The sequence below is a fragment of the Panulirus ornatus genome, chromosome 41, assembly GCF_036320965.1.
Source record: "Panulirus ornatus isolate Po-2019 chromosome 41, ASM3632096v1, whole genome shotgun sequence".
Lineage (NCBI taxonomy): Eukaryota > Metazoa > Arthropoda > Malacostraca > Decapoda > Palinuridae > Panulirus > Panulirus ornatus.
Window position 1 is genome coordinate 16,498,520 of NC_092264.1, and position 24,395 is coordinate 16,522,914.

Sequence of the window (24,395 nt, forward strand, 5' to 3'; positions counted from 1 at the left end):
CAACCATCAAAATACTCATTCCATCTCCTTCTCACTCCATCACTACTTGTTATTACCTCCCCATTAGCCCCCTTCGCCGATGTTCCCATTCGTTCTCCTGTCTTATGCACTTTATTTAACTCCTTCCAAAACATCTTTTTATTCTCCTTAGAATTTAATGATACCACAACTCTCATTTGCCCTCTTTTTCACATCTTGCACCTTTCTCTTGACCTCCTGCCGCTTTCTTATATACATTTCCCAGTCATTTGCACTACTCTCCTCCAAATATATAAATGGTGAAGAGCTTGTAGATTTGTATGCTGAAAAAGGACTGGTGATTTGGAATACCTGGTTTAAAAAGAGATATATACATAAGTATATGTGTTATCTGTTAATTGATAGACGCATGAAAGAGACACTTTTGGATGTTAATGTGCTGAGAGGTGCAGCTAGAGGGATGTCTGATCATTATCTTGTGGAGGCGAAAGTGAAGATTTGTAGAGGTTTTCAGTAAAGAAGAGAGAATGTTGGGGTGAAGAGAGTGGTGAGAGTAAGTGAGCGTGGGAAGGAGACTTGTGTGAGGAAGTACCAAGAGAGACTGAATGCAAAATGGAAAAAGGTGAGAGCAAAGGATGTAAAGGGAGTTGGGGAGGAATGGGATGTGTTTAGGGGTGCAGTGATGGATTGCGCAAAAGATGCTTGTGGCATGAGAAGCGTGGGAGGTGGACACATTAGAAAGTGTAGTGAGTGGTGGGATGGAGAAGTAAGATTATTAGTGAAAGAGAAGAGAGAGGCATTTGGACAATATTTGCACGGAAATAGTGCAAATGACTGGGAGATTCATAAAAGAAAGAGGCAGGAGGTCAAGAGAAAGGTGGAAGTGGTGAAAAAGAGGGCAAATGAGAGTTAGGGTGAGAGAGTATCATTAAATTTTAGGGAGGATAAAAAGATGTTTTGGATGGAGGTAATAAAGTGCATGAGACAAGAGAATAAATGAGAACTTTGGTGAAGGGGGCTAATGGGTAGGAAATAGCAAGTATTGGTGATGTGAGGAGATGGAGCGAGTATTTTGAAGATTTGTTGAATGTGTTAGATGACAGAGTGGCAGATATAGGGTGTTTTGGTTGAGGTGGTGTGCGAAGTGAGAGGGTTAGGGATAATGATTTGGTAAACAGAGGAGAGGTAGTGAAAGCTTTGCGGAAGATGAAAGCCGGCAAGGCGGCGGGTTTGGATGGTATTGCAGTGGAATTTATTAAAAAAGGGGGTGACTGTGTTGTTGACTGGTTGGTAAAGATAATTAATGTATGTATGGCTCATGGTGAGGTGCCTGAGGATTGGCGGAATGCATGCATAGTGCCATTGTACAAAAGCAAGGGGGATAAAGGTGAGTGTTCAGATTACAGAGGTATAGGTTTGTTGATTATTCCTGGGAAATTATATGGGAGGGTATTGATCGAGAGGGCAAAGGCATGTACAGAGCATCAGATTGGGGAAGAGCAGTGTAGTTTTATAAGTGGTAGAGGATGTGTGGATCAGGTGTTTGCTTTGAAGAATGTATGTGAGAAATACTTAGAAAAACAAATGGATTTGTATGTAGCATTTATGAATCTGGAGAAGGCATATGATAGAATTGATAGAAATGCTCTGTGGAAGGTATTAAGAATATATGGTGTAGGAGGCAAGTTGCTAAAGCTGTAAAAAGTTTTTATTGAGGATGTAAGGCATGTGTACGAGTAGGAAGAGAGGAAAGTGATTGGTTCTCTGTGAATGTCGGTCTGCAGCAGTGGTGTGTGATGTCTCCATGGTTGTTTAATTTGTTTATGGTTGTGGTTGTTAGGGAAGTGAATGGAAGAGTTTTGGAGAGAGGGGCAAGTATGCAGTCTGTTGTGGAAGTGATTCAGTTGTTGTTCGCTGATGGTACAGCCTTGGTGGCTGATTCGGGTGAGAAACTGCAGAAAGTGGTGACTGAATTTGGTAAAGTGTGTGAAAGAAGAATGCTGAGAGTAAATGTGAATAAGAGCAAGGTTATTAGGTACAGTAGGGTTGAGGGACAAGTCAATTGTGAGGTAAATTTGAATGGAGAAAAATTGGAGGAAGTGAAGTGTTATATCTGGGAGTGGATTTGGCAACGGATGGAATCTTGGAAGCGGAAGTGAGTTACAGGGTTGGGGAGGGGCGAAAGTTCTGGGAGCGTTGAAAAATGTGTGGAAGGCGAGAATATTATCTTGGATAGCAAAAATGGGTATGTTTGAAGGAATAGTGGTTCCAACAATGTTATATGGTTGTGAGGCGTGGGCTATAGATAGAGTTGTGCAGAGGAGGGTGGATGTGTTGGAAATGAGATGTTTGAGGACAATATGTGGTGTGAGGGGGTTTGATCGAGTAAGCAATGAAAGGGTGAGAGAGATGTGTGGTAATAAAAAGAGTGTGGTTGAGAGAGCAGAAGAGGGTGTTTTGAAATGGTTTGGTCACATGGAAAGAATGAGTGAGGAAAGATTAACAAAGAGGATATATGTGTCTGAGGTGGAGGGAATGAGAAGTGGGAGACCAAATTGGAGGTGGAAGGATGGTGAAAAAGATTTTGAGCGATCAGGGCCTGAACATGCAGGAGGGTGAAAGGCGGGCAAGGTATAGAGTGAGTTGGATCGATGTGGTATACCGGGATCAACGTGTTGTCAATGGAATGAATCAGGGCATGTGAAGCGTCTGGGGTAAACCATGGAAAGTTCTGTGGGGCCTGGATGTGGAAAGGGACCTTTGGTTTCGGGCATTATTGCATGACAGCTAGAGACTGAGGGTGAACGAATGGGGCCTTTGTTGTCTTTTCCTAGTGCTACCTCGCACACATGAGGGGGAGGGGATGTTATTCCATGTGTGGTGAGGTGGCGATGGGAATGAATAAAGGCAGACAGTGTAAATTGTGTGCATGTGTATATATGTATATGTCTGTGTGTGTATATATATGTGCACATTGAGATGTATGGGTATGTATATTTGCATGTGGGGACATGTATGTATATACATGTGTATGGGAGTGGGTTGGGCCATTTCTCTTGTCTGTTTCCTTACGCTACCTCGCAAACCCGAGAGAGAGTGACAAAGCAAAATAAATAAATAAATAAATATTCTTCCCATGTATTCCCTGCGTGTCATAGAAGGCGACTAAAAGGGGAGGGAGCGGGGGGCTGGAAATCCTCCCCTCTCATTATTTTTTCTTAATTTTCCAAAAGAAGGAACAGACAAGGGGGCCAGGTGAGGATATTCCATCAAAGTCCCAGTTCTCTGTTCTTAACGCTACCTCGCTAACACGGGAAATGGCGAATAGTTTGAAAAAAGAAAGAAATATAAATATATATATATATATATATATATATATATATATATATATATATATATATATATATATATATATATATATATATATTTTTTGCTTTGTCGCTGTCTCCCGCGTTTGCGAGGTAGCCCAAGGAAACAGACGAAAGAAATGGCCCAACCCACCCCCATACACATGTATATACATACGTCCACACACGCAAACATACATACCTACACAGCTTTCCATGGTTTACCCCAGATGCTTCACATGCCTTGATTCAATCCACTGACAGCACATCAACCCCGGTATACCACATCGATCCAATTCACTCTATTCCTTGCCCGCCTTTCACCCTCCTGCATTTTCAGGCCCCTGATCACTCAAAATCTTTTTCACTCCATCTTTCCACCTCCAATTTGGTCTCCCACTTCTCCTCGTTCCCTCCACCTCCGACACATATATCCTCTTGGTCAATCTTTCCTCACTCATTCTCCCCATGTGCCCAAACCATTTCAAAACACCCTCTTCTGCTCTCTCAACCACGCTCTTTTTATTTCCACACATCTCTCTTACCCTTACATTACTTACTCGATCAAACGACCTCACACCACACATTGTCCTCAAACATCTCATTTCCAGCACATCCACCCTCCTGCGCACAACTCTATCCATAGCCCACACCTCGCAACCATACAACATTGTTGGAACCACTATTCCTTCAAACATACCCATTTTTGCTTTCCGAGATAATGTTCTCGACTTCCACACATTCTTCAAGGCTCCCAGGATTTTCGCCCCCTCCCCCACCCTATGATTCACTTCCGCTTCCATGGTACCATCCGCTGCCAGATCCACTCCCAGATATCTAAAACACTTTACTTCCTCCATTTTTTCTCCATTCAAACTTACCTCCCAATTGACTTGACCCTCAACCCTACTGTACCTAATAACCTTGCTCTTATTCACATTTACTATTAACTTTCTTCTTTCACACACTTTACCAAACTCAGTCACCAGCTTCTGCAGTTTCTCACATGAATCACCCACCAGCGCTGTATCATCAGCGAACAACAATTGACTCACTTCCCAAGCTCTCTCATTCACAACAGACTTCATAGTTGCCCCTCTTTCCAAAACTCTTGCATTCACCTCCCTAACAACCCCATCCATAAACAAATTAAACAATCATGGAGACATGACACATCCCTGCCGCAAACCTGCATTCACTGAGAACCAATCACTTTCCTCTCTTCCTACACGTACACATGTCTTACATCCTTGATAAAAACTTTTCACTGCTTCTAACAACTTGCCTCCCACCCATATATTCTTAATACCTTCCACAGAGCATCTCTATCAACTCTATCATATGCCTTCTCCAGATCCATAAATGCTACATACAAATCCATTTGCTTTTCTAAGTATTTCTCACATACATTCTTCAAAGCAAACACCTGATCCACACATCCTCTACCACTTCTGAAACCACACTGCTCTTCCCCAATCTGATGCTCTGTACATGCCTTCACCCTCTCAATCAATACCCTCCCATATAATTTACCAGGAATACTCAACAAACTTATACCTCTGTAATTTGAGCACTCACTCTTATCCCCTTTGCCTTTGTACAATGGCATTATGCACGCATTCCGCCAATCCTCAGGCACCTCACCATGAGTCATACATACATTAAATAACCTTACCAACCAGTCAACAATACAGTCACCCCCTTTTTTAATAAATTCCACTGCAATACCATCCAAACCTGCTGCCTTGCCGGCTTTCATCTTCCGCAAAGCTTTTACTACCTCTTCTCTGTTTACCAAATCATTTTCCCTAACTCTCTCACTTTGCACACCACCTCGATCAAAACACCCTATATCTGCCACTCTATCATCAAACCCATTCAACAAACCTTCAAAATACTCACTCCATCTCCTTCTCACATCACCACTACTTGTTATCACCTCCCCATTAGCGCCCTTCAATGAAGTTCCCATTTGTTCCCTTGTCTTACGCACTTTATATACCTCCTTCCAGAACATCTTTTTATTCTCCCTAAAATTTAATGATACTCTCTCACCCCAACTCTCATTTGCCCTCTTTTTCACCTCTTGCACCTTTCTCTTGACCTCCTGTCTCTTTTATACATCTCCCACTCAATTTCATTTTTTCCCTCCAAAAATCGTCCAAATGCCTCTCTCTTCTCTTTCACTAATAATCTTACTTCTTCATCCCACCACTCACTACCCTTTCTACTCAACCCACCTCCCACGCTTCTCATGCCACAAGCATCTTTTGCGCACTCCATCACTGATTCCCTAAATACATCCCATTCCTCCCCCACTCCCCTTACTTCCATTGTTCTCACCTTTTTCCATTTTGTACTCAGTCTCTCCTGGTACTTCCTCACACAAGTCTCCTTTCCAAGCTCACTTACTCTCACCACCCTCTTCACCCCAACATTCACTCTTCTTTTCTGAAAACCCATACAAATCTTCACCTTAGCCTCCACAAGATAATGATCAGACATCCCTCCAGTTGCACCTCTCAGCACATTAACATCCAAAAGTCTCTCTTTCGCGCGCCTGTCAATTAACACGTAATCCAATAACGCTCTCTGGCCATCTCTCCTACTTACATACGTATACTTATGTATATCTCGCTTTTTAAACCAGGTATTCCCAATCACCAGTCCTTTTTCAGCACATAAATCTACAAGCTCTTCACCATTTCCATTTACAACACTGAACACCCCATGTATACCAATTATTCCCTCAACTGCCACATTACTCACCTTTGCATTCAAATCACCCATCACTATAACCTGGTCTCGTGCATCAAAACCACTAACACACTCATTCAGCTGCTCCCAAAACACTTGCCTCTCATGATCTTTCTTCTCATGCCCAGATGCATATGCACCAATAATCACCCATCTCTCTCCATCAACTTTCAGTTTTACCCATATTAATCGAGAATTTACTTTCTTACATTCTATCACATACTCCCACAACTCCTGTTTCAGGAGTACTGCTACTCCTTCCCTTGCTCTTGTCCTCTCACTAACCCCTGACTTTACTCCCAAGACATTCCCAAACCACTCTTCCCCTTTACCCTTGAGCTTCGTTTCACTCAGAGCCAAAACATCCAGGTTCCTTTCCTCAAACATACTACCTATCTCTCAATTTTTCACATCTTGGTTACATCCACACACATTTAGACACCCCAATCTGAGTCTACGAGGAGGATAGCACTCCCCGCGTGACTCCTTCTGTTTCCCATTTTTAGAAAGTTAAAATACAAGGAGGGGAGGATTTTTGGCCCCCCGCTCCCGTCCCCTCTAGTCGCCTTCTACGACACGTGAGGAATGCGTGGGAAGTATTCTTTCACCCCTATCCCCAGGGATAAAATATATATATATATATACCCATACACACACACATATACACACAAACACACACATGCACACATATATATACATATGAAAAATGTAAGAAATAATTTAGAAAACTGAAACTTCTAGCTTGAAATGAAATGAAAAATGAATGTCATATAATGTTTCAACCTCTGGCTATTTAAAAGGGAAATGTATAGATTCATTTACACAAAGCGTCAATAGTAGTTTTCATCAATTTAACCACTGTATCATACTGCCATATATATATATATATATATATATATATATACATTCACTGAGAACCAATCACTTTCCTCTCTTCCTACACATACACATGCCTTACATCCTCGATAAAAACTTTTCACTGCTTCTAACAACTTGCCTCCCACACCATATATTCTTAATACCTTCCACAGAGCATCTCTATCAACTCTATCATATGCCTTCTCCAGATCCATAAATGCTACATACAAATCCATTTGCTTTTCTAAGTATTTCTCACATACATTCTTTAAAGCAAACACCTGATCCACACATCCTCTACCACTTCTGAAACCACACTGCTCTTCCCCAATCTGATGCTCTGTATATATATATATATATATATATATATATATATATATATATATATATATATATATATATATATATTATCCCTGGGGATAGGGGATTAAGAATACTTCCCACGTATTCCCTGCGTGTCGTAGAAGGCGACTAAAAGGGGAGGGAGCGGGGGGCTGGAAATCCTCCCCTCTCGTTCTTTTTTTTTTTTTTTTTTTTTTCCAAAAGAAGGAACAGAGAATTGGGCCAGGTGAGGGTATTCCCTCAAAGGCCCAGTCCTCTGTTCTTAACGCTACCTCGCTAATGCGGGAAATGGCGAATAGTTTGAAAGAAAGAAAAGATATATATATATATATATATATATATATATATATATATATATATATATATATATTTTTTTTTTTTTTTTTTTTTTTTTTTTTTTATACTTTGTCGCTGTCTCCCGCGTTTGCGAGGTAGCGCAAGGAAACAGACGAAAGAAATGGCCCAACCCCCCCCCCCCATACACATGTACATACACACGTCCACACACGCAAATATACATACCTACACAGCTTTCCATGGTTTACCCCAGACGCTTCACATGCCTTGCTTCAATCCACTGACAGCACGTCAACCCCTGTATACCACATGACTCCAATTCACTCTATTTCTTGCCCTCCTTTCACCCTCCTGCATGTTCAGGCCCCGATCACACAAAATCTTTTTCACTCCATCTTTCCACCTCCAATTTGGTCTCCCTCTTCTCCTCGTTCCCTCCACCTCCGACACATATATCCTCTTGGTCAATCTCTCCTCACTCATTCTCTCCATGTGCCCAAACCATTTCAAAACACCCTCTTCTGCTCTCTCAACCACGCTCTTTTTATTTCCACACATCTCTCTTACCCTTACGTTACTTACTCGATCAAACCACCTCACACCACACATTGTCCTCAAACATCTCATTTCCAGCACATCCATCCTCCTGCGCACATCTCTATCCATAGCCCACGCCTCGCAACCATACAACATTGTTGGAACCACTATTCCCTCAAACATACCCATTTTTGCTTTCCGAGATAGTGTTCTCGACTTCCACACATTTTTCAAGGCTCCCAAAATTTTCGCCCCCTCCCCCACCCTATGATCCACTTCCGCTTCCATGGTTCCATCCGCTGACAGATCCACTCCCAGATATCTAAAACACTTCACTTCCTCCAGTTTTTCTCCATTCAAACTCACCTCCCAATTGACTTGACCCTCACCCCTACTGTACCTAATAACCTTGCTCTTATTCACATTTACTCTCAACTTTCTTCTTCCACACACTTTACCAAACTCAGTCACCAGCTTCTGCAGTTTCTCACATGAATCAGCCACCAGCGCTGTATATATATATATATATATATATATATATATACATACATACATATATATATATATATGATTTATTTATTGTATCTTTTATACCTGATCGTCATTTCCCGCGTCAGCGAAGTAGCGCAAGGGAACAGACGAAGAATGGCCCATCCTCTCATATATGCATATATAAATGCCTATACGTGGATATATACATACACATACATATCAACACATATACATATACACAGATGTATACATAAATACACATGTACATATACATGCTTGCCTTCATTCATTTCTGGCACTACCCCGCCCCAATGGAAACAGCATTGCTACACCCTGCTTCAGCGAGGTAGGGCCAGAAAAACTGTCAGAAAAGGCCACCTTCGTTCACACACAGTCTCTTGCTGCTATGTGTAATCTATCGAAACCACAGCTCCTTATCCACATCCGGGCCTGAGCCAGGTACCCATTGTATCGACCAACCCCTAGGGATGGATGAATAACTGGGTTGACTGTAAACGTCATGCCACTGGCAGGATTGCATGGGTGATTGGTATATTTTCCCCAATTCTGTCAGTTTTTGGTTGTGCCAGGTTATTTTTCATTCATATGGAGACTTTCGGTGTAGGGGAACCTTACAGGGGAAATACATACAGGTAAGGACTAGAAAGGTGCTGTCCTAAAGGATGATGCAGATTCATACTGGGTTGTGTCACCTTGGGTCGAAAACCTTTGCTTGTATGCTAAAGGCTCTCTTAGTTTGAACCTTAAATAAAGGGAATTTTCTCCTTTCAGCAAGACTAATTTCCTCTAAGGGTTTAGAATGTTGGGAGCAGCTACAGGACAAACATTAACCATCCAAGTCAGAGTGGACTTGTTGGATCACATGGCCCATACATCTGGCTGTTTCACACTTGCTGCTCCAAATGGCAGAAATAGACAATAACCCCTTGCAGGGACAAGCTTTTCCAAAGCAAAATGACCATGTTTTTCTGGGGCATTTTTAAAGTAAGCTTTCTTACCTTGTCAAGGTTATCTCATGCCATTTTAAGATCATCTCTCCTACTCACAGGCTTGCTTTGGTACAGGCTATTGGCAGGCTGGCACTGCTGAAGGCTCTTGGCAGGCTGGCAATGGTGCGGGCTATTGGCAGGCTGGTATTGGTGCTGGCTACTGGCACTGTTACTAGCCAATGGCAGGCTGGCACTGGTGTAGCTACTGACAAACTGGCACTTGTGCAGATTACTGGCTGGCTGGTGCTAGCTAGTTGCAGGTTGGCACTGTTGCTGCTTTTTGACAGACTGGCACCAGTGTGGACTACTTGCAGGCCGGCACTGGTGCTAGCTAATGGTAGGCTGATACTGGTGCTGGCTAATGGCAGGCTGGCACTAGTGCAAGCTACTGTCAGAGCATCACTGGCACTGGTGCATGCTACTGGCAGGCTGGCTACTGGTAAACAGGCACTAGACGTGTATACTGGTAAACTGGCACTGGACTTGTGTACTGGTAAGTTGGCACTGGTGCTGGATACTGGCACTGGTGTAGGCTGCTGGCTGGCATTAATGCTGGCAGGCTTGCACTGGTGCAGGTTATTGGCAAGCTACTCTACTGGTGGACTGTCACTAGTGCTGGCAAGCTGGTACTGGTGTAGGCTACTGGTAAGCTAGCACCGATGCTGGCTGGTGTTATTACTGGAAGGCCTACTCTGGTGCAAGTTCCTGGCAGTTTGTCATTGGCTACTGGCACGCTGGCACTTTTGCAGACTACTGGCATGCTGGCTACTGGAATGTTGGTATTGGTACAGACTACTGGCAGGCTGGCATTGGTGCAAGGTATTGGGAAGTTTATACTGGTGCTGGCTGTTGGGAGGCTGGCACTGATGCTGGATACTAGGAAGCAGGTAATAGTCCAGGTACTGGCAGGTCAGCACTGATGCTGGGTGCTGGCACCAGTGTAAGCCACTGGTAGGCTACAATTAATGCACAGTTGAATCAGTAGGTTCCTCTATATTGTGTTTTATTGTATTAAAACTCCATTTTGAGGGGATATTACTGAAGGATGTAATCTGGCTGTGGCAGCCTAAGTATTGAGAATACTATCAATTGTGACCTCTTTGACAGGTTCCTGCTTTTCATCGACTGTGGGGATGGAAGACCCTGAAGACTTGACCAAAATATGATTAATGATTTGTTGAGAATATCATAAGACATACAGGATAATTTCAACAGAAACATGTTAATCAAAGTAGTATGGTCAGGCGTGTTTAAAAAGATTAGGAACTTGCCAAAGAAACATGGATCAGTATTTAACTTTTTTTTATAAAATGTTCCTAGAGACTGGTTAATGTGAGACATCTTAAGAGAATACACATGAAAATTTAGGAAGCTTGATTTAAGGAAGCATCCTAAGACACTGGAACTGATAAACATAATGTATTACAGACCCCCAACTACTGTATTAATGCTTTTAAAACTAAGTCCCGGATATGGCATATTTTTCCATGCTACAGAGAGAGGGTAATTCAAATACTATATCATTACCTACCCTCTGCCCACTGACGGAAACGAGGCCACCTGATAATGAATGTACACTTAAAGTTATAAAACTTATGGCAGTGATTTTTTTGAAGAATGAAATGAAAAATACAAACCCAAATCATGAATAAAATTAATCTTTTTTTCCACAGGATATCTTCTGTGCACATTAGATCTTAGAGAGAAATATTAAAGAAGATAAAGATGATCTACTGAGAAAGATATCTAAAATATACAAATATGATACAAATACTTTTAAGTTAATCCCTTGAGCACAATGGTACGACCTTCAGGTATGATCACCTGACCTTTGACCTGACCCTTATGGGTCAGGTCGGAGATCACGTCATCATACCAGTCTTATGCCATACATGTCAAGGGGGTAATGAGTAAGTACAAAGGACTGCTGCTTATTTTCTAAGACAATATGAAATGTTCACTAATTACAACAAATTTAATCATCATTATTTACCACAAATGATCCTCTTAAGTTATGAGTACTTTGTGAGTATTCCCATGGTTATTTAGGACTTTGATGGTAAGAATACTAAACACATACCACAAATAACCAGATTCAGGTGGCTGCATCTAAAGCTAGGAACATCTTGCATGATTGTACTCTTGAGGGACATGGGTTTTAGCAGGTGAAGAATTTAGGAAGGTGTTCAGTAGGAAGAGAAAGATTGGAAAATATAAGAAAAGGAGGGTGGTGTCAGCTCTCTTGAGGCTCAACCCAAGTACTCTGATGCCAAGGATGATGAACCATATGATGCTTCACAAACAGCCAGCAGTAGAACCAATCACAAGTAAGGATACAAGTATATATGCCTTAGGATGAGGGAGTTATTTATGGCATGAGGTCTTAGCTTGCCAGGGTCATTAAGGCCCTCAATGTCAAGTTGCAACCACATAATCCAAAATTTCTAGAGCACCTATTCCAGGTGTTCAAGAAAATTCTAAAATCATATATGGTCTCGAGTACAAACATGTAAGCAAAACATATATACAGCATACTACAGACACGCTATATATGTCACCCCATTATCTTTTTCAGAAAAACTTGAGAACATAATATTCTTAGGTCTCTTAAGTATATATACATGTTCTAGAAAAGAAACCTTCAGGCATTCACTGGAGTTCCCATCATGATGTCCATTGCTATCCCATCTCAGGTGTAGCCAGGTGAAAGGAGAGGTTAGCTCATGCTTGTCATGTTTATTTGTGATATAAGAATAAATTTGGGTTCATGTACCAAATACAGTGTTTGTGTGTGTTTTGAACACTTTTTCTATACATGAAACAGTTCAAGGATGCATGTAGTTTGAGATATATGTGTACTGAAGGACTGTGGGACCAGCACGGTGCAAGTGTCCTTAAGGTTTTGGCATGTAGCATGGTGCAAATGTACTGGAGGGTTGTGGGACCAGCATGTAGCATGGTGCAGGTGTAGTGGAGGGTTGTAGTTCCAGCATGTGGCATGATGCTGGTGTAGTGGAGGGTTGTGGGACCAGCTTGTAGCACTATGCAGATTTACTGGAGGGTAGTGGGACTGGCATGTGGCATGGTGCAGGTGTGCTGGAGGGTTGTGGGCCAACATGTGGTATAGTGCAGGTGTAGCGGTGCATTGTGGGACTAGCATTTGGTATGGTGCCAGTGTATGGGGATGCCATAGGTCTAGCATCTAGCATGGTGTAGCATCAGGAGGCAAGTCAATTGGAGAGAAGAGTTTAAGTAAGAGGTTCACAAATGAGGGGCTGGAAGAGAGGCATCCATCATGAATAATGTCATAGGTAGAGGGACTTGATGTGTGAGTGTCATGTTGAGGGAGGATTTGAACATTATTACTAGTGTAGCAGGAAAGTTGATGGGAAGTTAGATGAATAACACCAGTCATATTGATATAAAAGAGGATGTGAGAATGAACCAAAAGGATTAAGTGATGCATCTGTTTGATATAAAATGATGACTAGAGCTGGTAAGGGAGACACTGCAGTACCACAGCGACTGGTGATTGTAACAGAGAGATGTGAGGTGCTATAGTGACAGATGATGGTGAGGGAGAGGCAAAGTGTTATAATGATGGGTCATCGTGAGGGGGAGATAATGAGGTGTTACAGTGACAGGTCATGGTGAGGGAGGCATAAGGTGCCAGAGAGCTACTTGTGTCTAACTTGAAGTGTATGGAATTAGAATACTACTTTTGTCTCACTAACGAAGTGCATGAAATTAGCATAATGTTCTAAAAGACAGGATGATTTGATTATCAGTGTACAGAGGAGTTGTTGGAATGATCTTGAAAAATATAGGAGAATAAGTATCATGCATGAGTTAAACAATATTGGAAGGCAATAACAGATGATTTGAAAGATGCTGGAAATGATGAAATAGCATATGTTGGTCAGGTAAGATGCTGTTGAAGGAGGTTAGAAAACACAGCCCTAGGGTAAGGTTGCTGGAAACCTAAACTGATTACAAAATTAGAAGATTCATAAAGAGGAACATATTAGATGTGGAGCAAAATGAATGGCCAGGGGTTGATGGTGGGGCAAGGCAGGTGTGTTATGTCTCTCTCGACAGAGATGTGAGGGAGATCAGATTATTAAGGTAGAGGGGTACAGTGTGGAAAGAAGGAGAATGCTGCTAACAAACAAAAATGTAGAGAAACTATTGTATGTTAAGAATGAACTTGAAAGACAACTTTGAACATTAAGCTGAAAGTGAATAGCAATAACTGCAGAATAATTGTATACGATGGAAGAGATGTGGAGTGTAAGATGTGGCTAAACTGAGAGAAGCTGGACATGGCTACAGAATTCAGATATTTGTGGAGAACAATCAGTGTGATGGCAACATGGTCACAAAACCATGTTTAGCTTTAAGTTTGATCACTAGAAGTAAAGATGTGACTGTAGATGTAGAGGAGCTGGATGGAATAGTTGAGCCCATATTGAGGTATTGGATTGATTAAGATATGAAGAGTGAACATGGTGAAAAATAATGATGTAAAAGATAGGTACAAAATACAGATTGGGACATTTATGATACAGTGTGGGCATGCTGAAAAGGTAAGGAAGGACCATGATATACAAGGTTAGAGTGAGGGGTTGGAGACATACCCATGGAGACGAGGGTGCTGAAACGGAGATGAGTGGAAGAGATTCATCAGTGGCATCCCTGGTGGAAAGTGAGAGATGGCAGATTAGGTAGCTTTAGGAATGCAGTTTAAAATTTGGAGAGTTGCTAGGAATTGAAGGCCCAGGGCCCCACTGTATCCTTTGGCATCCCTCCTCATCCTTTATCTGAAATCCTGCTCATTACCTTGTTTAAAAGACCCCAGCCGCAATTACTATACAGAGATGAAAAATAAGTTATTCAGCTCTCTTCATATCACACAACATATCATCAGAACCATGAGTGGATACTTAACAAGTATACTCGCAAAAGTATTCATTGCATCTCACTTCATATACACTTTAAGGAAGGTACGGAGTCCATGAGGAAAAGGATGGTATTGATGTCAGATGCCAATGGCGGGGGTAAAGCAGCAGAGACTTCCACTGTTTATTTAAAGGTAAACCCCATTGCTAAAGTAAACTTGATTAGGTACCCTTAGGGGGAGGTATCGCCCAATTGCATCAGGGCAATACTTTTAGACAAACACCTGAGGTGTACTGTCACTTATAGGTGTTGACAATTTTGGAGTCTCACTGCCTCTGGTAACACTTTGCTGGAGGTGCCCTCTGTCAGTGACTTGTCAAGGGTGAAGCACAAAAGGCTAAGAAGTGGCAATGGAACCATGGAAGCAGAAGTGAGTCACTGGGTGGGCGAGGGGAAAATGGTTCTGGGAGCGATGAAGAACGTGTGGAAGGAGAGAACATTATCTCAGAGAGCAAAAATGGGTGTTTGAAGGAATAGCAGTTACCTTAATCTTATATGGTTGTGAGGCATGGGCTATATATAAGGTTGTATGGATGAGGGTGAATGTGTTGGAAATGAAATGTTTGAGGACATGTGGTGTGAGGTGGTTTGATCAAGTATGTAATGAGAGGGTAAGAGAGATGTGGGGGAATAAAAAGAGTATAGTTGAGAGAGCAGAAGTGGGTGTTGAAATGGTTTGGACATATGGAGAGAATGAGAGGAAAGATTGACAAAGGGTATATGTGTTAGAGGTGGAGTTTACAATGAGAAGCAGGAAACCAAACGAGGTGGAAGCATGGAATGAAAAAGATTTTGAGCGATTGGGGCCTAAACATACAGAAGGGTGAGAGGCGTGCAAGGAACAGAGTGAAGTGGAATGATGTGGTATACTGGGGTTGATGTGCTGTCAATGGACTAAACCCTGCAGGGCATGTGAAGTGTCTGGGGTAAACCATGGAAAGTTTTGTGGGGCCTAGATGTGGAAAGGGAGCTGTGGTTTCGATGCATTATGCATGACAGCTAGAGACTGAGTGTGAATGAATGTGGCCTTTGCTGTCTTTTCCTAGCGCTACCTCGCATGCGTGCAGGGGGAGGGGGTTGTCATTTCATATGTGGCGGGGTGGTGACGGGAATGAATAAAGGCAGCAAGTATGAATTATGTACATGTGTATATATGTATATGTCTGTGTATGTATATATATGTATACGTTGAAATGTATAGGTATGTATATGTGCGTGTGTGGGCGTGTATGTATATACATATGTATATGGGTGGGTTGGGCCTTTCTTTCGTCTGTTTCCTTGTGCTACCTTGCTAACGCGGGAAACAGCGACAAAGCATAATGAAATAAATGAAAATATATTTATTTATTTATTTATTTTGCTTTGTCGCTGCCTCCCGCGTTTGCGAGGTAGCGCAAGGAAACAGACGAAAGAAATGGCCCAACCCACCCCCATACACATGTATATACACACACGTCCACACACGCAAATATACATACCTATACATCTCAATGTACACATATATATACACACACAGACACACACATATACACCCATGCACACAATTCACACTGTCTGCCTTTATTCATTCCCATTGCCACCTCGCCACACATGGAATACCATCCCCCTCCCACCTCATGTGTGCGGGGTAGCGCTAGGAAAAGACAACAAAGGCCTCATTCGTTCACACTCAGTCTCTAGCTGTCATGCAATAATGCCCGAAACCACAGCTCCCTTTCCACATCCAGGCCCAAACAGCTTTCCATGGTTTACCCCAGATGCTTCACATGCCCTGATTCAATCCACTGACAGCACGTCAACCCCGGTACACCACATCGATCCAATTCACTCTATTCCTTGCCCGCCTTTCACCCTCCTGCATGTTCAGGCCCCGATCACTCAAAATCTTTTTCACTCCATCTTTCCACCTCCAGTTTGGTCTCCCACTTCTCCTCGTTCCCTCCACCTCCGACACATATATCCTCTTGGTCAATCTTTCCTCACTCATTCTCTCCATGTGCCCAAACCATTTCAAAACACCCTCTTCTGCTCTCTCAACCATGCTCTTTTTATTTCTACACATCTCTCTTACCCTTACATTACTTACTCGATCAAACGACCTCACACCACACATTGTCCTCAAACATCTCATTTCCAGCACATCCACCCTCCTGCGCACAACTCTATCCATAGCCCACGCCTCGCAACCATACAACATTGTTGGAACCACTATTCCTTCAAACATACCCATTTTTGCTTTCCGAGATAATGTTCTCGACTTCCACACATTCTTCAAGGCTCCCAGGATTTTCGCCCCCTCCCCCACCCTAAGATTCACTTCCGCTTCCATGGTTCCATCCGCTGCCAGATCCACTCCCAGATATCTAAAACACTTTACTTCCTCCATTTTTTCTCCATTCAAACTTACCTCCCAATTGACTTGACCCTCAACCCTACTGTACCTAATAACCTTGCTCTTATTCACATTTACTCTTAACTTTCTTATATATATATATATATATATATATATATATATATATATATATATATATATATATATATATACATATATATATATATATATATATATATATATATATATATATATATATATATATATATATATACAGAGGTATAAGTTTGTTGAGTATTCCTGGTAAATTATATGGAAGGGTATTGATTGAGAGGGTGAAGGCATGTACAGAGCATCAGATTGGGGAAGAGCAGTGCGGTTTCAGAAGTGGTAGAGGATGTGTGGATCAGGTGTTTGCTTTGAAGAATGTATGTGAGAAATACTTAGAAAAGCAAATGGATTTGTATGTAGCATTTATGGATCTGGAGAAGGCATATGATAGAGTTGATAGAGATGCTCTGTGGAAGGTATTAAGAATATATGGTGTGGGAGGCAAGTTGTTAGAAGCAGTGAAAAGTTTTTATCGAGGATGTAAGGCATGTGTACGTGTAGGAAGAGAGGAAAGTGATTGGTTCTCAGTGAATGTAGGTTTGCGGCAGGGGTGTGTGATGTCTCCATGGTTGTTTAATTTGTTTATGGATGGGGTTGTTAGGGAGGTAAATGCAAGAGTCCTGGAAAGAGGGGCAAGTATGAAGTCTGTTGGGGATGAGAGAGCTTGGGAAGTGAGTCAGTTGTTGTTCGCTGATGATACAGCGCTGGTGGCTGATTCATGTGAGAAACTGCAGAAGCTAGTGACTGAGTTTGGTAAAGTGTGTGGAAGAAGAAAGTTAAGAGTAAATGTGAATAAGAGCAAGGTTATTAGGTACAGTAGGGTTGAGGGTCAAGTCAATTGGGAGGCGAGTTTGAATGGAGAAAAACTGGAGGAAGTAAAGTGTTTTAGATATCTGGGAGTGGATCTGTCAGTGGATGGAACCATGGAAGCGGAAGTGGATCATAGGGTGGGGGAGGGGGCGAAAATTTTGGGAGCCTTGAAAAATGTGTGGAAGTCGAGAACATTATCTCGGAAAGCAAAAATGGGTATGTTTGAAGGAATAGTGGTTCCAACAATGTTGTATGGTTGCGAGGCGTGGGCTATGGATAGAGTTGTGCGCAGGAGGATGGATGTGCTGGAAATGAGATGTTTGAGGACAATGTGTGGTGTGAGGTGGTTTGATCGAGTAAGTAACGTAAGGGTAAGAGAGATGTGTGGAAATAAAAAGAGCGTGGTTGAGAGAGCAGAAGAGGGTGTTTTGAAATGGTTTGGGCACATGGAGAGAATGAGTGAGGAAAGATTGACCAAGAGGATATATGTGTTGGAGGTGGAGGGAACGAGGAGAAGAGGGAGACCAAATTGGAGGTGGAAAGATGGAGTGAAAAAGATTTTGTGTGATCGGGGCCTGAACATGCAGGAGGGTGAAAGGAGGGCAAGGAATAGAGTGAATTGGAGCGATGTGGTATACAGGGGTTGACGTGCTGTCAGTGGAGTGAATCAAGGCATGTGAAGCGTCTGGGGTAAACCATGGAAAGCTGTGTAGGTATGTATATTTGCGTGTGTGGACGTGTGTATGTACATGTGTATGGGGGGGGGGTTGGGCCATTTCTTTCGTCTGTTTCCTTGCGCTACCTCGCAAACGCGGGAGACAGCGACAAAGTATAAAAAAAAAAAAAAAAAAAATATATATATATATATATATGTGTGTGTGTGTGTATACGTGTATATGAGTGGATGGGCCATTCTTCGTCTGTTTCCTGGCGCTACCTCGCTGACACAGGAAACAGCGATTAAGTATGATGAATAAATCCAAATAATAGGGGAATAAGTCTATTAAGTAAACCATGAAAATTGTATGCAAGAACATCAGCTGACAGAGTGATGGAAGTGAAGAGCAAAAGGGGTTTTAAAAGGGTAAGGGATGAGTGGATCAGATTTTTGTGAAAAAGATGGCTATAGAAGAGTATTTAACAAAAGGTAAGAAATTGTATGCAGCTATTATGGATCTGGAGAAAGCGTATGACAGAGTTGAGGGAAATGCTTTGTAGAATGTATTAAGGATGTATCATGTGGGAGGACAACTGTTGGATGGTATAAAATCTTAGTGTAGAGGAGCAAATGTGTGTGTAACAGTGGGTGAAGAGCTGAGTGAAAGTTTTGGGATACATGTAGGTGTGAGGCAGGGCTGTGTGATGTCACCATGGCTTTTCAGTATATATATATGTATGGATGGAGTGATAAGAGAGATGAAAGCAAAACTAGGGAAAAGGGGTGCAGAGATGGAGTGTGATGGTAGTGAACATGGGGGCTAGTGGCAAGCCTGTTTGTGGATGATACTGTGTTGTTTGTGGAGAGGGAAAAGGAGTTGCAGATGGTTGTGTGTCTTATGATGTGCGTAAGCATAGGCAACTGAAGGTAAATGCAAGTAAAAGTAAAGTCACGGTGTTTGAAAGCAGAGTGAAAATATGGATTTTGTAAAACCATATAGAGAAAGAAGGAAGTGCAGTAAATTATGCTGAGGATATGAGGAGAAGAAAGACTGGAAGAACTGAGGGAATTTAAGTATCTGGTAGCTGTCTTGGGAGAGTGTGGTGATATGGAAGGTGAGATAAGGGAGAGAGCAGTGCTAGGTAGAAAAGTCACTGGGTCCCTTAATAAAATAATGAAGGGTAGATATAGGTGTAAGTATGGAAGTGAAAAGAGGAATGAGAGACAGCATAGTCCTCCCTACCCTGACCTATGCAGCCAAAACATGGACATGGAATAAGGCACACAGGTCAAGAATCCAAGGAGTGGAAATGAGCTATTTGAGAAGAGCATGTGATGAGACAAGATGGGATGAAAAAGAAATGTAAGGGTGTATGAGAGAGTGGTATAGCAAGGAATGCAAAATGAGTGAATTGTGGAGTGGTAGAATGGTTGAAGCATAATACTTTGAGATGGTTTGGACATGTGGGAAGAATGCAAAACTGGGAGTTTACAAGGAGAGTGTATGATAGTACAATTAAAGGGGTTTGTTATCAGTGGAAGACCACCTGTGATATGGGCAAATAGGGTGGAGGAATACTGAAGGGAGAGAAATAAAGGAAGAATGAGTGGAATGGTGTCTGTGAGGAAGGCATGTAAGGACAGGGATAAGTGGAGACTCTTTTGCCTCTCTTGATGGGAGTTCCTGGAGGGAATGGGCATCATAGGTACAGAAAGAGGTACATAATACCTCATTACATTTTGTCTGTTGATCACAAATGTTGCAATATGTCAATAATGACTCCATCAACACATACTCCATCAGTATATTCTCTTTTTCAGTGTTTAACTGTATGTCTGCTCTATAGATATACGCCAGAAGCAACTGAAGATGACTGTATTACATATATCAATAGTATTGTATTTCACACAACAGTACATCTGTTTTCAAATATTCCTAAATAGAACAACTGAAGTACAATTGATGTTAAGCTCATTTAAGAATGGCATATAATGATTCATGGTATCATGAAAATAATCATTAACACATTCCTAGATTATTTACCAAACATCCATATACACCCAAATAATATAATATCGAAAAATACTCCAACTCATTTCCAAGAAAAACTACAGCTGAAAATAAATACGTATTGTTAAGATGGGGAATACTACTGTCTTCCGGTCTACTGCAGGTAAACTGCTAAAAATGACACGAGAAATATTTACAATATTATCCATAGCCCAGATCTGTTGGTATCCTGTTAAGCTGCACGGAATAGGAACCATTTGTAAATTCTACATGTAAACATCTCTAACAGCAGTGGTCCTTATTCTGGGATGATGATTCACTCTCAGGAAGACTTACTCCTCCCAATATAACTTAATACGGTAATGTTTCCCTTTGCAGATACATTTATGTCTAATAAACTGACATCATCCACACAAGGACAGTGTCTTTCCTACACCTCTATTTAACAAAGCAATATATATATATATATATATATATATATATATATATATATATATATATATATTTGTTTTTGTTTTTTTTTGTCGGTCTCCCGCGTTTGCAAGGTAGCGCAAGGAAACAGACGAAAGAAATGGCCCAACCCACCCCCATACACATGTATATACATACGTCCACACACGCAAATATACATACCAACACAGCTTTCCATGGTTTACCCCAGACGCTTCACATGCCTTGATTCAATCCACTGACAGCACGTCAACCCCGGTATACCACATCGCTCCAATTCACTCTATTCCTTGCCCTCCTTTCACCCTCCTGCATGTTCAGGCCCCGATCACACAATATCTTTTTCACTCCATCTTTCCACCTCCAATTTGGTCTCCCTCTTCTCCTCGTTCCCTCCACCTCCGACACATATATTCTCTTGGTCAATCTTTCCTCACTCATTCTCTCCATGTGCCCGAACCATTTCAAAACACCCTCTTCTGCTCTCTCAACCACGCTCTTTTTATTTCCACACATCTCTCTTACCCTTACGTTACTTACTCGATCAAACCACCTCACACCACATATTGTCCTCAAACATCTCATTTCCAGCACATCCATCCTCCTGCGCACAACTCTATCCATAGCCCACGTCTCGCAACCATACAACATTGTTGGAACCACTATGTACAGAGCAACAGATTGGGGAAGAGCAGAGTGGTTTCAGAAATGGTAGAGGATGTGTGGATCAGGTGTTTGCTTTGAAGAATGTATGTGAGAAATACTTAGAAAAGCAAATGGATTTGTATGTAGCATTTATGGATCTGGAGAAGGCATATGATAGAGTTGATAGAGATGCTCTGTGGAAGGTATTAAGAATATATGGTGTGGGAGGCAAGTTGTTAGAAGCAGTGAAAAGTTTTTATCGAGGATGTAAGGCATGTGTACGTGTAGGAAGAGAGGAAAGTGATTGGTTCTCAGTGAATGTAGGGTTGCGGCAGGGGTGTGTGATGTCTCCATGGTTGTTTAATTTGTTTATGGATGGGGTTGTTAGGGAGGTGAATGCAAGAGTTTTGGAAAGAGGGGCAAGTATGAAGTCTGTTGGGGATGAGAGAGCTTGGGAAGTGAGTCAGTTGTTGTTCGCTGATGATACAGCGCTGGTGGCTGATTCATGTGAGAAACTGCAGAAGCTGGTGACTGAGTTTGGTAAAGTGTGTGAAAGAAGAAAGTTAAGAGTAAATGTGAATAAGAGCAAGGTTATTAGGTACAGTAGGGTTGAGGGTTAAGTCAATTGGGAGGTGAGTTTGAATGGAGAAAAACTGGAGGAAGTGAAGTGTTTTAGATATCTGGGAGTGGATCTGGCAGCGGATGGAACCATGGAAGCGGAAGTGGATCATAGGGTGGGGGAGGGGGCGAAAATTCTGGGAGCCTTGAAGAATGTGTGGAAGTCGAGAACATTATCTCGGAAAGCCCCCTTCTCTGTTCCTTCTTTTGGAAAATTAAAAAAAATTGAGAGGGGAGGATTTCCAGCCCCCCGCTCCCTCCCCTTTTAGTCGCCTTCTACGACACGCAGGGAATACGTGGGAAGTATTCTTTCTCCCCTATCCCCAGGGAATATATATATATATATATATATATATTTTTTTTTTTTTTTTTTTTTTTTTTTTTTTTTTTTTTTTTTTTTTTTTTTTTTTTTTTTTTTTTTTATACTTTGTCGCTGTCTCCCGCGTTTGCGAGGTAGCGCAAGGAAACAGACGAAAGAAATGGCCCAACCCCCCCCCCCCCATACACATGTACATACACACGTCCACACACGCAAATATACATACCTACACAGCTTTCCATGGTTTACCCCAGACGCTTCACATGCCTTGATTCAATCCACTGACAGCACGTCAACCCCTGTATACCACATCGCTCCAATTCACTCTATTCCTTGCCCTCCTTTCACCCTCCTGCATGTTCAGGCCCCGATCACACAAAATCTTTTTCACTCCATCTTTCCACCTCCAATTTGGTCTCCCTCTTCTCCTCGTTCCCTCCACCTCCGACACATATATCCTCTTGGTCAATCTTTCCTCACTCATTCTCTCCATGTGCCCAAACCATTTCAAAACACCCTCTTCTGCTCTCTCAACCACGCTCTTTTTATTTCCACACATCTCTCTTACCCTTACGTTACTTACTCGATCAAACCACCTCACACCACACATTGTCCTCAAACATCTCATTTCCAGCACATCCATCCTCCTGCGCACAACTCTATCCATAGCCCACGCCTCGCAACCATACAACATTGTTGGAACCACTATTCCTTCAAACATACCCATTTTTGCTTTCCGAGATAATGTTCTCGACTTCCACACATTCTTCAAGGCTCCCAGAATTTTCGCCCCCTCCCCCACCCTATGATCCACTTCCGCTTCCATGGTTCCATCCGCTGCCAGATCCACTCCCAGATATCTAAAACACTTCACTTCCTCCAGTTTTTCTCCATTCAAACTCACCTCCCAATTGACTTGACCCTCAACCCTACTGTACCTAATAACCTTGCTCTTATTCACATTTACTCTTAACTTTCTTCTTCCACACACTTTACCAAACTCAGTCACCAGCTTCTGCAGTTTCTCACATGAATCAGCCACCAGCGCTGTATCATCAGCGAACAACAACTGACTCACTTCCCAAGCTCTCTCATCCCCAACAGACTTCATACTTGCCCCTCTTTCCAAAACTCTTGCATTTACCTCCCTAACAACCCCATCCATAAACAAATTAAACAACCATGGAGACATCACACACCCCTGCCGCAAACCTACATTCACTGAGAACCAATCACTTTCCTCTCTTCCTACACGTACACATGCTTTACATCCTCGATAAAAACTTTTCACTGCTTCTAACAACTTGCCTCCCACACCATATATTCTTAATACCTTCCACAGAGCATCTCTATCAACTCTATCATATGCCTTTATATATATATATATATATATATATATATATATATATATATATATATATATATATATATATATATATTTTTGCTTTGTTGCTGTCTCCCGCATTTGCGAGGTAGCGCAAGGAAACAGACGAAAGAAATGGCCCAACCCACCCCCATACACATGTATATACATACGTCCACACACGCAAAATATACATACCTACACAGCTTTCCATGGTTTACCCCAGACGCTTCACATGCCCTTGATTCAATCCACTGACAGCACGTCAACCCCGGTATACCACATCGCTCCAATTCACTCTATTCCTTGCCCTCCTTTCACCCTCCTGCATGTTCAGGCCCCGATCACACAAAATCTTTTTCACTCCATCTTTCCACCTCCAATTTGGTCTCCCTCTTCTCCTTGCTCCCTCCACCTCCGACACATATGTCCTCTTGGTCAATCTTTCCTCACTCATCCTCTCCATGTGCCCAAACCACTTCAAAACACCCTCTTTC